This window comes from Trachurus japonicus, chromosome 11, assembly GCF_045865225.1.
Source record: "Trachurus japonicus isolate A0001 chromosome 11, Traja_1.0".
Taxonomy (NCBI): Eukaryota; Metazoa; Chordata; class Actinopteri; order Carangiformes; family Carangidae; genus Trachurus; species Trachurus japonicus.
Genome location: NC_140917.1, coordinates 25,439,463 through 25,452,425, shown reverse-complemented (window position 1 = coordinate 25,452,425; position 12,963 = coordinate 25,439,463). Strand labels below are relative to the sequence as shown.

Sequence of the window (12,963 nt, the reverse complement as noted above, 5' to 3'; positions counted from 1 at the left end):
GCAACCCCTTTCCACATAATACAGTCTTTAGATCCATTGTTCCCATAACAATTATTGATTGATTGATTAGTGCAGCTTTAAATATTCTATATATGTGAAAAAAGCACATTCACCACCATTCACAATCTACAGTACATTGCAGGAATTAGAAATGTTCTCTCTAGCTGCCTTATACAGTAGTTATAAGTACTGACATTGACTGACACTTCCTGAACCCACCGACTGCTCCAAGTCCAATGACATTTATGAAAAAATCCATAAAAGACAAAAAGTGCTCACAAAGGAATGCATTAATGTAATTTATTCAACTCTAAAGTGCCTTTTTTCTAAATTGATTTGACCATTACGACTCATTATCTCATAATGATTACAGGATGCTGGAGACCTAGACCTTTTAAACTTATGCAATCTTTTCACTTAAAGGGAATTGCAGTGAGAAAGGTAAATGGCTGTAAAGCTGACATGGGAATAAATGCCATCCAGAGGTGACATTTGGCTTTCTTTTCCTACATTGTATAAGCATCTATTTTATAGCTCTATTGCTGCTCACATCCTCATTAGCCGTTTCACCAGTGACAACTTGTCTCCCCATGGTCTTCAGAATGAAAAAGTAATAAAAAAAAGCTCCATTACATTATGTTTGACAAATTATATCTGCATGTCTATTTGTGTTTCGATCCCTGTGTCCTGCTGTGCTGTTGTACCGTACGTTGTATCTGTGGGTGGGTGGGCTGGTGAAAATAACCTGAATGTATCTGCTTCTGTATACTTTAACCTGCAGGATAATGTAAGGCAAGGCAAGGCAAGGCATCTTTATTTATATAGCGCATTTCATACCAAGGCAACTCAATGTGCTTTACATAGAGACAAAACATTAAAAGAAGTAGCATAAAACAGAATAAAAACAACAACTCAATGTGCTTTACGTAAAGACAAAACATTAAAAAAGAAGCATGAAACAGAATAAAAACAAACAAAACACTAAAAACAGAGTTAAAAGCAAGAGCAAATAAAAGTAAATAAAGTTTTTAAAAGGAGCTCAGCTATAAGCACGTGAAAAGAGAAATGTTTTTAACATGCATTTAAAAGTGCTTACAGTTGGGATTTCAGTTCTGCTGGTAGTTTGCTCCTGTTGTGTGCAGCATAACAGCTAAATGCTGCTTCACCATGTCTGGTCTGAACTCTGAGCTCCACTATCTGACCTGAGTCAGTAGATCTCAGAGCTCTACTGGGTTTAGACTCTACTAACATGTCATTCATGTATTCTGGACCTAAACCATTCAGTGATTTGTAAACCAGTAGCAGAACTTTAAAATCTATTCTGTAGCTGACTGAAAGAAAATGTACTGTAATGCCACTTTATGATAAAATGAGTACCTGAGCTGCGTTATACCAGAGGTTAAAATGTAGTTTTTAGGTTCGTGCCAAGAAAGTAAAATTTAAACTTTAATTAGTTGTTTTACTTTTTCTGTTGGTTGGATTACACTCTCACTTTCTGCAAACAACTCCACAGTCCTTGAGGGTTGTGAAGTGTTCAGCCGTATTATTGTGACTTAGTCTAGGTGACTAACTTATTTTTGTTAACTTGCATCAGTTCAGGTTCAGATGATTTAATGTAACACAAACACACTAGAATAAAGAACTGACCCAGTTTGAACAAACCAAAACCGCCTGACGGGACCGGATTCCCTTTGTCTAAACTTCAGTGACTCACAACGCACAAGGACTCGTCCTTCTTAACACTTTCAGCCTGTTCTGTTTTTCTTTCACCAGCTGCAGGTCTCTGCTGTGTCTGAATCTTCAAGCTGTGAGCTGAGCCCCAGGAGACTGATGGGTAGACACACATCAACAGCTTGTGTCATTAATATTGAAAGCCCCTCACTGCCGACCTCGAATCAAGTCGGGATCGTGCACAAGGTTAGCATCTCATTACAACGGCAGGTCACAATCATAAGGCAAAACCTGGTATTAACTGATTCATAATTTATTTGGGTGTGTATGTTCACTCTGCGCCCTTGAGGAAGAAGATACCGTATAGAGAAAAGGGATCGATATCCTCAGCAGGACCAAGTCAAAAAGACATATTTGATCAGTCCCATAAGGGAAGCATCAAAAAACAATAATATCTACTTTGGAAAAATGATTGAAATATTCAAGTGGTAATGGCAAAGCTGTGTTGTGAGTTTTAGACACAAATAGCCATTATAGATAAAAATCAGTTAACTACAATAAGTTTAGCTGATGAATTATTGGATGAGATAGCTAAAAAAAAACAAAAAAAAACAACAGATAACACAGTTGCCCATAAAATTAGAATACAATATATATTTTTAATCTCTTCTCATGAAATGATTGTGACAGTGTCATTTTTTCTTGATAAAGTGTGAAGTGTGTCTCAAAACATTTTTGATCAATCTTTTCCAAACACATCACAGTGAAAATTAAACCACAATAAACCTTTTATGATAGGAATAAAAAGAGGAATGTGTCTGAAAACAAAATTATTCCAACTTTATGGGCAACCATGTATGTAAAATGTTGGCTGTAACAGGCCTGTGGTGGTAATGGGCCGACTCAAAGCAGTGGATAAATGGTTGAACTACAGTAGTTAGCTAAATGTAATGGATTAAGTTTAAATTGATAGCTACAGTAATAAACAGTTGAAATAGTAAGTTGTAAAATGATTAACAGTTGAACAGTGTGGATCAGTTGGTTCAGTATGGAGTTGACCTGACGGAGCAGTCAGGTGAGGCTGACATAGGGCCACTTAAAGAAGAAAGAACCCAACAAAGCCTCCAGGGCAATAAAAATATAAAAGAATAAAATGAAAAGATGGCTAATGATCCTTAAAGAGCAAGGAAAGACTGTTTTTGTGCACATTAGCACGAACAAGCATCATTAACCTACTGCTTTGTTTGGAGTAAACAAGGTCTCGCGTGTTCTTGGCTCTTTTCATCTCTTCCCTCAGTATACACACTCTGAGGTCTGCAAGGACACCAGACAGGAAACATAATGTGACCATAAGCCCAGCTTGTTACTCACGGCCCAGTATCTTCCTCCTGCAGGAGGGGGCGGGGGTATGATGAAGTCAAAGTTTATTATGTACCCATATGGCTGATGCAGCATATTGAGAGCATGGTAATTCATCAATGCCAGATGCTTGTGGTGAGTGGCTAATAGCTGTATCAGTGCAACTCATGCTTACTTACAGTATACCGCTGACTGTAAACTCATTGCTCTGATGTTCTGCTGCTGTCATTGTTTTTCTTGTTGATAAGGTAAGCTTTTCATATAATGGATGGAACAACCCCAGAATAGCTGCATGTCTCAGAACGGTTAAATTAAATATGATTTTACACAACAACAAACTTCCCTTTTCATTTCGTCAAGTGGCATGAACTCCTTGAATAACAAGTTCATACACTAAAAGTCAGTCTGGCCTGAGAGAGAGAGATGAGTACAAGGGAACTGATGGCAGATTAATAATGCCTGTCGGCAGAGAAAAAGGGCCCGGAAGAACCTTTTACCTTGATGTGAGCTAGAATTAACTTTAGAAACACGCCATCTCAAGTCAAAGGAACAAACACAGAATGGAATGGACTTGCGGAGTTAAGGACTCCTGGAGGGGACGTCTGAAGTCCCTCTTTGGCTGATTGTGACTTTACTCCATTAAAAAGTCCATTTAACTTTCCTGGTCTTTTAGGGATCTCATAACTCTCTAATCTCTCTGTTCTTTTCAGTCCAAAGTCACCTCTGGGGCATATTCCTGAATCATTTTTTGAATCAATTATTTGTTTTAAACAAGGACGTCTTCCTCTCAGGATTCAGCATGTTTTCTGCTTCAGGTCCCCTCAAGGTCCAGCTTGATACTTTCTGTAATTGCTCTCTAAATCTCAAGTCAAGGCAGGACATGCATGTGTAATAAGATCTCACCATGGTAGATTATTACAGTACAAAGTGGCTGTGATCACTGACTGTTGGCTGTAATTTCAGTTGGGTCATGGAGACTACATATTCTTACATGTAGAAATATAATTGCACTGCATTGCATTGCGGGAAGCGTACTGTAGGTATTTTCAATGTTGTACTCACAACAAAAAGTCAAGATACAGTAAGTTGTTCCCTATGTATCCATACATACATTCTAAGCTGCTGACTGTCACTTTGACATTTGTTTAATTGCATGTCTCCTGATGGATTGTAGAGAATGTGAATTATTTTTTGCAAAACAGAAGTTCAGTCAATTCATGTTTGATTTTTTTTATTTTCTTTCTTCTTGTGTTGCAGTTGTTTGCAGAGAAAACAATTTTCTTGCTTTCTAAAATAGAGGTCAGAGGTCAAACTCGCTGCTGCAGTGAAGCGGCCCTGTAGCTGGTGGTTGGGCAGTGTTCTCTGCTCAAGGACACTTCAGCATGATGAATGGCAATTGAACTTAATGTCACATGGCTGATGGGTAGTTTCTACAACCAACATTCAGTCTTTAAAACACAACGCGCCGTCCCCGTCTCTATTTTTAGCCGTTGAAAACTGCTCCCATTTAAAATCTGAACAGAGTCATTTTTTATGTCAGCACATTTGCAGCTTTAACCCTGAACTGTTAGCAGGCATTTAGCAAACCAGATATCCTGCAAATGGATGCTTCTGCTGCCATCACCACTGTTTGCTTTACCATCGATCACAGCAATTATTGTCTCTCCGCTGTCTCTCGTTTTGAATGCGCTCAGTTTGAGGCTGACATCCTGTTGACAGACTGGACTGGAATTAAAGAGAAACTCAGGCTATAAGACAGGCTTTCAGCTGGTCTGCAGAAGACACGCCCTCTCTCTCAGATGGAGTGTGTGTGTGTGTGTGTGACTTAGTGACAGTGTGGCATATGGGAAAGTGTGTGTCACCTACACTATACTGTGCATGGCTCACTATGTTATCTTTTAGTTCTCTGTAGCTTTGGGAAGATGTGGATGTAACCAAAAACAAACAATAAAATTATATTATAGGATCATTTTACGGAGCTAAGATGATAATTAAATGATATAAGCATTTTACATTATGTAAATGTTTATTTAACTTTATAAACCAGAAATCTGAAAATCAGATTTTTGGTGCCAAATCAGGACACGAGTTAGTGAGGAAAGCAAAGCAGAGTTGGAGCCCATCACAAAGCAGAGAGGAGAAATACATAACCAACACAACACAACACAACACTCCCCCTGACGCTGTGAAATTGTATTGAAACAGTCGTGGTTTCCCAGAGACACAGTTTGGCAGAGCGCAGCGCAGCGCAGCGCAGCGCACCGCGGAGCGCGCAGCTCCGGACGCACCTGAACAGACAGCGGTGCGAGAAGTGAGCTGCACACACACACACAAACACACACAGCCGCTTCACCTGCTCCAAGCCTCACACACACTCACACTCACTCACTCACTCACTCACTCATACACGCGCGCACACTCCTCTGCAACATCTGCCCCGTCGTCTCTGCTGGAGAGAGGCAGAGTCTTTGCTGATGTGGATTTAACACACATGTTTGCGTCTCCCGTGGACCTCAGGGATTCTTCAGGGGAAACGGCCGCGTGCGGACGTCTGGACTGGAGGAGCCTGTATAAATGAAACTCCGCGCGACATGTGAGCGCCGCGCACTGAGCTCCGCGTTAACTGTGCCCACGGCCACGCCACAGTGTCTCAGACGGCTCGGCGTGGAGAAAACTTAAAAGGCATGCTGCATGTTGACGGCCGCGGACGCACAGGCGATCTGAAACTGATGGACACGAGCCCAACAACAACAATAACAACACAGTGGGTGAGTCTGTCCACGGGGATTTCACAGTCATCTCACAGGTTGTTTCTTTATTTGAGATTGAATGAGGTCGAAACTGTTCCGTTGGAAAATGTCAGAACAATATAACACATGCAGATCCACGACTTTTTATTTTTATTCTTTATAATTATTATTTTATAGAAGCTCAATCTATTGTTTCATTTCTATTTGACAAACTTCCTCAATTTAGCTTCTCCTATAGGGGGAATGAAGGCATCACAGGAGGTGATGGTCCTCAATTAATGCTTTCATAATGTCCTCAAGGTATTTTTGATTCATTATTATAACAATCCCATAATGTTCCTGAAGGCACTCCAGTGCTTCCAGAGGTGCCTTTATGGTACTTAATGGTATCTCCTCCTATTATGTTATTACACTGCTCCTATGGGGGGGATGCTGGAGGACTACTATAGCCTGCTTCCTTTCATTTAGGGATGTGTCTGTGTGTAATTACATGAGCTCCTGTCATCACCTTTGCTCTATGCTTAATGCTGCTCTCTGTTAAATTTGATCAAACTGTACAGCTCCCACTCTCATTACAGGAACCTTACTTTTCTGGAGGGTGGTCCATGGATAATTGGATCTGCCTGTCAATACTTGAGTCAAAGAGTTACACCTTAAGTAGATGAGAAGCTTTTAAAACAGCTATCATGCCTTTTCAGAGACATCCCCCCCTTCTTACTTTCCTGTATGGATTGGCCATATAAATGTCACTGCCTCCCTGTGCTGGAATCATTAACCTGTTGATGTGTGGAGACGGAGGCTTTGAGGGGCTCTTGTGCTGTAAATTCACATATACGATGCGTACACACACACACACACACACACACACACACACACACACACACACACACACACGGTTGGTCCCCTCTGAAACCTCAGAGGAGGAACTAATGAGAACAGATTGCAGCAAATATGGCAATATGCTCTGAAACACAAAGGTTTTGCGTCAGGTTTTGCAGCGCAGCCAAACGGCCACATCAGCTCGTCTCAGTCATTAGTCCTCCTACTCTGCAGTTAAAGGTGAGCTAATGGGAGGAAGGTGTCGGGTGGGCTGAGAACCTGCAGACAACCGGGCCACGGTGACATGAGGTAGAAAGCCACAGCTCTACTCCTTGTTTTTTTTTTTGCAAAGAGAGGAACATAATGAGGAGGCAAAACAGAGAAAACAGAGATGAGATGTGTCACATTCTTCATGTGTTACTAAGTAGGCGGCTCTTCCTCCTTTTTTTGTTTTCTGCTGTGATCTCTAATCTGCTCCTCTGTCCTAATAACTACTACTTCCACACAAACATCACATTCACCATCAAATAGATCATTTCCCCGGCAGTACTTTCTTCAGCCCATCATCTCCCCCTCCCTGGCTCTTTGAATCAGCTGATTGACACTCGACTGTCAGGCTCCAAGCGCAGGTTTAAATTTCTATTAGCAATTGTAACGGTACTTATGAAGCTTCTATAGCAGCATTAGAATATCAAGCCGTGGCTCTGTCAGACACTGTATTATGGTCAGGCGCTCCAAAAAGTGAATGAACCAAGGGTTTTTTTCAGAGGCAAATGATGAAACTATGATGGTGCATTCAAGCTCAAATTAGATTTCAGTGGCACTTTTACTTCGCAACATTTTTCATCTCAAAGGCAACGCTGCCTGTTCAGTGTGCTCAAAAAGCTGTCAGTCGTACGTGGGCTGTGCCGACGAGAACAGACCAAAAAACCCCTCTCTCACAGCCCATCCAGCCTTCACTTTAAGTGTGTGTTACAACAGCAGGTGAGCTTCATCTGGAGAATGTATCTGGGGAAAGAAAAGAAAAGAAAACAAAGAACTGTGGGCACTCAGGTATATGGCACATATACTCTATACTTCACATTTAAAAACATTGAACATAATTCTGAGATTGCGCAGGATAAAGGGAAAAGTTCATTCCATTAGTTTTAACACAAGCTGATGGGCCTGTAGCTTTAAAATGTGTCCAATGAAACCAAATGTTTCTAGTCAACAACACTTAACTCAAAAATAGTCCATCAGTTCCGGTGGGGAAAATTTGCACAACAGAAATCTGCATCCTTTGTTATGCTGTGCAAAGAGAAACTGTCCAAATCACTTTGATGAGAAGTGGCTCCACTTTCCTCTCCAGACTGAGCACCCATACTTTCATTTTTGGCTTTAAATTCAACAGCATTAGATCTTGTGCCTGATTTTCATTTAGTTTTAGTCTGAGATGAAAATTAATATTAGTCAGCAGAATCTAGAAATCTTTGATGTGTACCAACTTACCATGGTTAGGTGTGTTGTCATATTATTGGAGAAAACATTTTTACTTGTTCCCACCACATACAGTGGTTATGAAGTGACCAAGCATTAAAGGTACTGTATGGTTGGAGATACTGGAAAAAACGGTTTTAGCAGGCCACATTTTGAAAATACACAGACAAAAGTCCAAGCTCCTTTCCTCAGACTTCTCTGTGAAGCCACGCCTCCAGAGCACAGGCACACGCACCGCTTGTTCAGCCCTGGGTTCACATCAAGGTGATTTCATTGGTTGTGCCTCAAAGTATCGCCTTTGTGGTGCGACACTACGCAGCATTGCTAACTTTCCGCCAACTATTTCTCATGGCTCATTCACGTTAAAGAAAACACCTAACATCATAATAAACCATCCAGCATCCAGCTTAGAACTACATTGCCAGCCACCTACCAGACTGGAGTGTGGTACATGTATCCTGCATCTTGAATGTCGCGTTCAAGATGATTGGATGGTGTTTTTCCAGGCTGGTTCGTTCCACAGGTGACTGACTTTTTTCAATTTTGTGCAGTGCCACAGAATAAGATCCCCAACCCTACCATTAAGTGCTAAAATTGCAATTCCTTAAATGGCCAAGAGGCTGGTTACAGAAGACTCCCATGGTAGGCTAATTGTCCAACCTTACAGCAGAGCTACAAACAACCAACAAAACAGTTAGGTCTCTGCAACTTATTTCCACCCTCCATTATTGGTGCCTTTTGGAGGATTTGTTGTGCAAATATTGGACAGATAACACAGCTTGTCCTGCAATAACATGAGCTCACCACGTCTAGCTTGTTAGTTAACCCACCACTTTGCCTCTTTTTTTTTTTTTTAGATAAGATTCTGGTTGGATGCTGCCAATTTAGAAATCTGTATATCTCAAAGGAGGTTAAATCAAAAGCAAGTGGACTTAGTTATTTGTCTAGGAAACTAAGTCCAGTTGCTTTCGATTTAACCTCCTTTGAGATACTATGACCTGGGCAAATGAGAATATGCACCGGCAAATCTGTATCTTTATTTGTAGTCCATGGTAATAACACAAATCAGTGAATCCGTTATCATTTCCAAACTCTTCCTCTAAACTCTTCCCTGTTGTTCCGCGGGTATAGCCACTAACAGTCACAAGGGACCAGTGAGGTGAAGCGATACTCACTCACCCATAGAAGACGTGCAAACCTGCAGCACAACGCAGAGAGCCGTTACACTAGCATTAGCATTAGCTATTGCAGCAGAATCTCAGTCAGAAGTGTGATTCACTCATCATTGTCTCCGTGGTTAATGCAGGAACATTTCATTAATGAACATTTAGAAGAAGCCTGAGATGAAATTAACTAATTTCTCTGTTACACCAACACATAAGACAGCTGACTGAAAGTAATGATATGTCCACATCCACAGCAGCTGATAACCTTTATTGTCCTATTGTCTTTATAGGCCAATAAAAGAAGTTGAGATGTTTCTTTTCTTAGATTTGTATGTAGTACTGTTACAGAATGTATTTCAATTGGTCCAGCCTGTGACTGGCTTCACTGCTGGTCCTCAATGTACTCTGGTAAAGCAAATGACTCAGATCAAATAACTCAGCATTACACAGCTCCAGTTCAGTTTTAAGCTTTTAATGCCTTCTCAATAAGTTAATAATGGGATGTGGGGTATAAAAAGTATTGTCAACTTTGGAACAACCCATTTAGCCCGTTTATAATTTATACTGCGGAAAGCGGGTCTTGATGTTTGCCATTTCCGATTACAGACATTGTAAATAATAAATTAAAGTAATAAAGCGTCTCTATGGTGACTCAAATCCTGACTGGTCAACAAATCATCAGTTTCTGTGATTCATAGCTTACTCTAAAAGTTTCTCTTCATCACAGCCTCTAGGACCCTTGTTTGAATGATTTTGTTGTGAGTAGCCCTCTTTCCTTGGTTATTGCAGTTCAAGAGAGACATTTTTGCATCATTCAGGATTATGAAATTCACTGATTGCCGCACTGCTTCTTCAGGCAACAAACTTAATTGTCCTATTATTTTTGAGCGCAGTCTGTCACTGACAAAGAGTCGCACTGAGGAGATCAATCAGTCGATTTAGCAGCAGGTCAGGTGGTAGTTCAGTGTCAGTCAAGATCCCTGCGTCCCAAAATAGACCTCTGCTTCAGGCCTTTTACAAAGATGAAGACTGAGTGGCTGAGGGAAGGCGGGTGCATCAGTGATGCATGGGTTACACATTTATGCAAAGAGTCCTGTAAATTGTATTAGCATGAGCAACTTGTGGTGAAGGAATAATGCAGAGTTGGCACGTAATGCATCTTTTTCAGGTGCTATTTCTGAAGGAAGAGCACAGATCCACACTCAACATATGACACATGCTACATGTGCTTTCAGTGATAATGCTAGCTTGTTGTTGTTGTTTAGCATAAGGGATATAGCCTAGTACCATGTTCACCAGGGAACAGAAGCTACTACTGAGACTGATGGAAATGTCATAAGCTTTATATGTGGCCGATGAGGGTCTGACTCAGTGTTGGTAGACTGGATCAGTCTAGAGAAAAAGGAAGAGGATCATGAAAGTCACTGAAATTAATGATGGTTCTCCCCACCTTGAAAATCTGTTCTAAAAGTGATGGTAATCCATGTAATAGTCTCTCTCATACTGGAAGCTGGAAGAAAGGTCAAGGGATAACTGAATTTAGTAGGGTTCGTCCTCTGGGACCCATGAAAATGTCACTCATATTCCATCTGGACCAAAGGCTAATATCATTTAGATCCATGCTGCTAGCTGCTAGCAACTCTTTGTTGAAATGCTTTAACCTTGAAGTTGGTGTTTCTCTTTTGTCACTCTGAACTCTTTAACTGTGCTATGTAACTATGGGCACACAGATATTTAATCGGGGTTAATTTTAGATAAGATGATCTGTGCATTTAATCTAAAATCCTTGAACTATTTTACATTTGCACACTCCTTTAAATCACTGCTACAGCATTGGTTTAAAGCAAGAATCATATCTACCAGTATGCAGATCCACCTAAACCTGTAACACCTAATCACCTGTCCTTGGTATTTTGTTCATATTACACTAGGACTATTCACACCTTCATTAGGCCTACTCTTAATTGGCAAGCTGAGTTTGGTACCTTCATGTAATTCTCAGTAGGCTATAGTGTGACATCACTTTAGGTAATTAATCAGACTCTACCTGCATCTACCTGCATTCAGACCACTGGATTCATTTTAGTAAACATCTGTGAACTACAGCCAGGAGCTTGCTCAACTTATACAGTATCAAATCCTGCTGGATTTGTGCCCCCCCCAAAAAAGTCCACCCACCAGCACCTTTAAAGGTGTTCAGAAATGGCCGTTTGTCCTGTTTGTCACGCCTCCTTCCACGAGTTTCCACGAGTTGCAGCACGAGTTTACCCGAGCAAGGAAAACAAATTTGATTGGTTGTTATCGAGCGGGCGGGACATTCAATGCTTGGGGCGAGACCAAGCTGAGCAACGTGACACATAATTTGTGTGCCTGCATTATCCAATGCGAAAAAAAAACGACCCCACTTTCATCCTGGATTTACTCGAAAATAGAATTTTGCACAAAGTTTGGGCTACATCGTCTGATAGATGAGTTATTACACTAATGTTAAGACCCACAGTGGGCTCAAATTCAATTTTCTTTCTGGTCAAGGCACAGTCCACCTGGTGAAGATGTGCAACCTGTCATTTTTGGTCTTTGTGTGGCTTTTTATATGGAACACTGAAACTGTGAGGTGTCATCTAGTGAACTTTAGAGGTGCTGGTGGGTGTATTTACTTTTGGACTGAGCCAGGCTGTCCACTTCCCTCTTGCTCCCAGACTCTGTGCTCAGCTAATCTAAACCGTCTTCCAGCTGGATGGTGTTTATCAGTCAGTCTTAAATCATTCCTGCCTTAACGTACTGAACCAAATATTTTACTTTATAAAATGCTTTAAATGTACTGTATTTAACAGTAGGATTTCCTCGACTCAACAAGCCTTATTAGAGATGTGACTCCTGTGTGGTTTTAGCTTCTCCTGTTAGCTTGAATTCATTCTCTGTGCTCCTGGAGCCACCCCTGGGTGCAGTGTCATGCTCAATAAACTGCTCCTGTCAGAAGCACTTTGCTGAGTCGCTGTGGAGGTGCCGCTCTCTGACCCCCTTCACCCACTTCCCTGGAGACAGCGGCCTGTTTCAAAATGATTGGCCTCACAATAGAGGAGGCAGCTCCGAGGATCGCTGGAGGGGGCCCACTCTTCATTTGTTGTGATGATGTGCCCAGTCTCCCTGCATCAGCCCCACAGCCTCTGGCCCACCACAGCCATCCTTATCTGGACTGTGTATCCAGATGCCCGTGTTGATTAAACAAAAAATGTCTCAGCTTGTTTTAACAGCAGGACTTCAGAGATGTGTAATTGGATCTAAAGAGCTTGTTGTTGAAGATGTGAAAGGAGCCAAAGCTCACAGACTGACACTGTGTACTGTTTGATCAGGGAGGGATGATGCTGGTTTCATTCAGAAAACAGACAAGAAGACATCACATTCAAAAACTGCAAAACCTGCAGCGATATATATTTTTTGCTTAGTTATCGATTGTTTCACTTTAAAGACTCAGATAGATTTTATTGCTACAGAGGCTTCCACAGCTTTTATACAAACACAACTGAAAATCATGTTGTTATACAAGATAAAGGAATACATTGAGTTGTTTCACCATCTGACTTCACTATTTAGTGCGTCAAAGGGGAAAACATTTTTCATTTTTTTTTAGTGAAGTTTCTTGTTCCTTTTTGTACTATTATTTTCTTCTTCTCACAAATTGCTGTGGCTGAGAGATTTTTCACAAAAGAACTGCTCAC

The 12,963-nt window shown here is 41.1% G+C and overlaps 1 protein-coding gene across 2 annotated transcripts in view; it reads left to right on the top strand.

Moving 5' to 3' along the window:
* The first annotated feature begins 5,260 nt into the window (after positions 1 to 5,260).
* Positions 5,261 to 12,963, top strand: part of kcng2 (potassium voltage-gated channel, subfamily G, member 2) — a 35,245-nt gene continuing 27,542 nt past the window's right edge. The window contains exon 1 of one of the 2 annotated variants that reach the window (XM_085792009.1): positions 5,261 to 5,798. The gene's annotated coding sequence lies outside the window, so the exon portion shown is untranslated. Of the gene's footprint in view, positions 5,799 to 9,946; positions 10,003 to 12,963 lie in introns of those variants that run through there. The other variant, XM_085792008.1, reaches the window with a different exon arrangement.